The sequence below is a fragment of the Lemur catta genome, unplaced genomic scaffold, assembly GCF_020740605.2.
Source record: "Lemur catta isolate mLemCat1 unplaced genomic scaffold, mLemCat1.pri scaffold_66_ctg1, whole genome shotgun sequence".
NCBI lineage: Eukaryota > Metazoa > Chordata > Mammalia > Primates > Lemuridae > Lemur > Lemur catta.
This window is the reverse complement of record NW_025423865.1, coordinates 643,442-649,441: the sequence shown is the minus strand read 5'-3', so window position 1 is coordinate 649,441 and position 6,000 is coordinate 643,442.

Below are 6,000 nucleotides of genomic sequence, written 5' to 3'. Positions count from 1 at the left end.
AGACTGCAAACAAGAATACCTATTAGTAATTGTAATTATTTCTGCTAAATATTTCTGGAATTTATTCACTGGGTGTTGTGGGCTGTTTGTGTGTGTGTGTGTGTGTGTGTGTGTGTGTAGAGAAAGAAAAAGGAGGTAATTAATTAACATATGCCATTAATTTTGCTAGGCTATGGGCAGAACAGCGAACACAAAAAACATAATTCTGCCCTTATGGACTTTCTGAGGGAAGAAAGAACTTAATTTGTTCAAGTAATTAAAGTGTGTCTGGAGTGTAGTGTGCAAGGAAGAAAATAGCTTAGGACCAGATAGAAGAGGTAAGTAGGGCCAGATAAAGCAAGGCATGAAAGACCATTGGTTAGATATAAGCAAGAATTGCCATGATATGATTTTCATTTTCAGAAGGGTACAAGGGCACCACTTGGTGTGATTGAGAGATGATAGCAGGGTGGAATGGGATAGTAGCATTGGATGCAGAGAAACCAAAACACAATAAAGAAATATTGTTGATGTAGAAGTTTCCAGGGCTTACATATGGATTAGATAGTAATAAAACAGGAATTAGAATTGTCTTCTAGGTTTCTTGTTTGAGCAACCGTGTAGATGGTATAAAATTGACTGATAAGGGGATTAGTGAAATTAAGGCTTGGAGAGAATTAGAAATCAAGGATCTGCTTTGAGCATGTGAAATTTGATAGACCTGGGTGATCTCAGTTGTGGATATTAAGAAACATATATTTATGGGAACTGAGCTAAAGGGAGCAGTCAATTTGCAGAGAATGCTCTAAGAAGAAGATTGTTGATTTACTTTTTAAGTTTGCATGGTTCAACAAAAGAAAATGACATTAATCCTAAAAGCATCAGTTCACCTTCAATTGAAATTGATAGTTGCAGTCAGAAGAAACCGTTATCTTGGTGATATGAAAGTCAGCAAAGAAAAATTTTAACCATTTTCGAACAATAGAATTTAAATACATCTACCTGGGTTATGCTATTTCTTCATTAATGATAAAAAATACTCAAGAAATATGACAGTTTTATATGTGTTCCATTCAATGTATATAATAAATCCTTATTTTGATATAAAACAATATGCAGGTATTGACATAAAATGAATTTTCCCTAGTCTTCACCAAGCAAATGTTGGACAAATATTAAAAATATTACTATGAAAGAGTGTCACATTATTAACCTGTACCAAGACTCTGAAGTTTCAACAATGTGGCTATGAAAATAAACCAAACATGCAAGTTGCCACTCAGACTTTCCATTCCATGGTGGAGTGTCCTGTGGAGGAAAAGATTTGAGAGTTACTGTTTAGCCAAACTTTGTATTTGTTCCTGGAGGTCAAAAGGCATGGTTTTTTAAAGTAGGAAGTGACTCTGTTCATATTTCTAGGTCAGTTATTTTTCAGTACATTAAAGTTAGTTCTATTCTTAGGTGGATTTTTTCCCCCGCAATATATTGCTACTTGCTATTTTGTGAGTCGTCACTAAGAACAGGCATATGGACACAAATATAGATACAAACTTCCTAGCAAACCATCTGCAATAAATTTATTATATCCATTTTTTCTGGTATATTTGCACATTTTCTTCAGTCCTCATCTAGAAGAACATGCCCGATTTACCAATAAAAAGCTCTTTCTGATCTCGGAATGTTCATCAGCAAGGCAGACATAAATGGGTCTAAGTAATAAGTCTAGTAGTTAATCTGCTGATTTTCCTGTGGAAAATGGAGTTATGTAATGTCAAGTTGTCTAAATAAACAAAAGAAATTTTAAAATTTGAATGTCTTCCTCTAGTTTTGAATGGCCCATTTAGTATTGGGGACTTAGGGCATTATTGGTAATTATCCGAGTTGACTTTCTCTCACATGATTTCCTGAGGTGTTTAAGATGACATTATATGTCCATGAGAAAATTTGAGTGGAAGTCATTGGAAATTATATACAATAGCTGAAAAAAATATGAGAAGTAAATGTATTAGTTCAGAAATCTTGTTTGGAAAACTTAGTAAAGTGTTCACCAGGCAGTAGAAAGTTTGGTAGAATTTCTGAATTTAGTCAGAGCAAACACTTTTCTTTAATGTTTTATTAATAATATACTCCAACATTTTGACACCAATGTAAAAGGAAAAGAAGATATATTTTATTTGAATTAGCAGTAAATTTTTACATTAATTTAATATCATGAGTTATGAAATTACCTGTAATATGATATAAGGAAGACTTTCTGTTAACCTACTGAACTAAAATTATCAATTTGAAATTTCCTGTTGATGGAGTTACCATAGGCTTTTACTGAAACATAGGGAAAAAAGGTGTATCTAAAACAAAAGTAAAATAATTAACTAAAAATTTACTGAAACATCCACAAGAAATGCTACCCACAATATTCTTCCTATATTTTATACTTCTTTTTTAATGAGATAAGAATTCATCTTTGTATTAATGGTTAACTCCTTTACAGGTGTCTGAATAATAACCAATCTTGCCTTTGAGTAATTTTTCACTATTACACATTACTTATTTTTGCTGTATAGTCTTACTCCCTCGCTCCACAATAGTCATTAAAAGAGCATTTAAGATTTTCTTTGGCCAACACAGTTCTTTAATGCTACTCTCTTATGTTTTCCGTCTCTGTCACAACCATTTCTTTTTTTTTTTTTTAATTATTAGTTCTACGGATTGATGGGATACATGTGCAGATTTGTTACACAGGTATACTGTGAAGTGATGAAGTTTATGTGATAACCATTAGGTAATTTCTCATCCCACACTTCCTCCCACCTTCCCATCCTCCTGCCTTTCTGAGTCTCCAGTGTCTATTCTTCCACTCTCTATGTCCATCTGTATTCCTTACTTAGCTCCCACTTACAAGTGAGAACATGCAGTATTTGACTTTCCTTTTCTCAGTTATCTGTGTCATAGTGTAGTGGTTTGGTTGTCATGTTCGCCTGACACAATGCTTTACATAGGCATTCTCTTCACCTCTCATTCACTAGCCCAGCCAGTCCAACATGGAGTCAGTTTCTATCGCTTCGCTGACACTGCTCTAACCAATTCAATTCATTTCAGAAAATATGTATTACTTACTCTGTGAAGACACTGTGATAGCGTTAAGGGATGCAACAACGAACAGGACAGCACAGGCCATTGCTCCTCTAAGGAACGACAGAGAATAATTAAATGAATAATTACTTTTCACAAATAGTGATGTTTTAAAAGAAAAGTCATGTGTGGTGTGGAGAATGACTACCTACCTAAGTAGTGATAGAAGATATATATATTTTTTCTGTATCAGTAACAATGAATTTGTGATCTGAAGCCAGTCAGATCTGAAGAAAAAGTGTTCCTAGAAAAGGCGTGAGCACTATCAAAGCCCTACGGTGACAAAGAGTTTGTTGTGTTCATTGAAATTAAAAAAAAAAATGTATAATAATACTCTAGTGAGTAATGAGGGTTCAAAAATAGATTACAGTGGTAGTCAGGGTCTGGATTACGAGTGCTTTGTAATCTATGTTAAGAAACTAGGATTTTATTCTAATTGTAATGAGAAGTCACTGAAAGTTTTAAACAAGAAAGAAATACCATGTGATTTTATCTTTAAGATGTTGAATGGAATGAAGACGACAGGGTCAAGAGAAGAGACAGGGACAATTGGAGTGCTCTGGGGAAGAGAGAGTGGTAGTCTGACGTACGGCAGTGGTAGACTAAATCAAAGAAGGGGAGACATGCCAAATATATTTTAGAGGTAGATGGGCCAAGATTCGTTAAAGGACAAGAACTTAGGAAGTAAAGAGAGAGAGGATCAGTGAGGACACTCCAGATCTCCAGGTTTAATAAGTGAGGCCATAGTGACAAATGTATGATTACAGGTAGGTCTCTTAGGCACAGTGTAAACAGGGGGGCTAGGAGAAAAGGGAGTCAAAGTTTCATTGACAATGACTTCAAACAAACAAGTTCAATTACTTTTTTTTAAATTTCCCTTTTTACTAGACCTCACAGCTATTTGACCTAGTTCATAACTCCCTCTTTGAAACACACTCCTCAATCAGATTCTTAGAAATAACACACTGTTCCTTTTTACTTTTCTGATTTTTTTCTCTCCACCTATCACCCTTATGATTGATTTTTCTTTGACTGTGGTCTTTGTTTCCAAGAGCTCTTTATTTTGGATTTTCATAGTAATCTGTCCTGGGTTTTTTTCCTTCTTGTTTTATAATCTGCTTAGATGAGGAAATTGTCTTAGTCTATTCAGGCTACTTTAATAAAAATAGCATAGACCAGATAACTTTAACAACAAACATTTGTTTCTCACAGTTCCAGAGGTTAAGTCCAAACTCAGGAGACCAGCAGACTCAATGTCTGGTGAGAGCCTGCTTCCCGGTTCATAAATAGCCATCTTTTTTGCTGTGTCCTCACACGGTGAAAGGGGGAGAGGAGCTTTCTGGAGCCTGTTATATAAGGACACTAATCCCCTTCATGAGGGCTCCACTCTCATGACCTAATCATGTCCCAAAGTCTCCATCTCCAAATACCATCATGTTGGGGATTAGGTTTACACAAAAATTTGGGAGGGGGGAGACAAAATGTTCAGTCTATAGCAGGAATCTACATCCCTCTTATACAGTCTGATTGCTAACAGATCCCAAGTCTATATCCTGCAGACATTAATCTATTTCTAATTACAGGCTCATTTATCCAACTGTCAGCTCAATAAGCCCGTTTGCCGTTTCAGAGTCTTCAAAGCCAATACATTCAAAATAGACCTCATAATTTTCCCTAATCTACACTAAATCTTCACACTAACTGTTTATGTCAGAAACCTAGAAATCATTCATTATTTTCTTTTTCAGACTATCCTCCCAATCCTATCAAAATAACTTATTGAAAAACAATGTTTTTAAAATGCTTCTTCTTTGCCAAATGCTATGCCATGCATGAGTGACAAATAAAAAGAACAAGAAACCTGCATTCATGGACTTTACCAGCTAGTGTCAAATAGTGGAAGACATTATGTTAAAATTATCATCACGTAAAAGACATGATTACAGATTTTGATATAAAGGTGATATGCTGTGCCTTTTAAAATATTATAAAGTGGCCCAATTTAGATTAGAAGAATTTCACATGGGCATCTCTGAGGAAGTACTATATTACATTTATTTCCTATGTTTTAAACACGTTCACATCTCATACTCATCAGCAGGCCACTATCTTCTCTTACTTGGATATTTCTGTTGCACTTTAAATGTTGTTCCTATATCCCCTTTTGTCTCCCTACATCCCAATATATACTCATAAAATAATCTTAGAAAACAGACCAACAAAATTCCCACAAATATAAAATATCATCTCCTAACACACAATCTAGTAGAAGGTTTTCTTTACTTCCATAAGGAAAATCAAGATTCTTTTTTTAACTAATTTTTATTTTATTTATTTTATTTTATTTTATTTTTGAAACAGAGTCTCACTCTGTTTCCAAGGGTAGCATCAGCCTAACTCACAGCAACCTCAAACTCCTGGGCTCAAGCAATTCTCCTGCCTCAGCCTTCTGAGTAGCTGGGACTACAGGCATGTGCCACCATGCCCGGCTAATTTTTTTCTATTTTTAGTAGAGATAGGCTCTTGCTCTTGCTCAGGCTGGTCTTGAACTCCTGAGCTCTAGGGATCCCACCTCAGCCCCCCCAGAGTACTAGGATTACAGGCGTGAGCCACTATGCCTGACCAAAAATAAAGATTCTTCATATCTTGATTCTTCACATCAAGACACATTACTCCCAGCTAACTACAGTCCCCTTACACCATCTTTATACCTTTACTTGGCATATTCCTGCTCCACTCTGCTCCCTCTTTACCCTGATAACTCAGCCTTTGAGTCTGATGTGTCCTATGTGTATCTTCCTTGATCTTCCTTGACCTCGTATAACATCCACACTCAAAAGAAAGGCACGTAGGTCACTGCATTTGACCTTCTAGCAATCATCAACAATT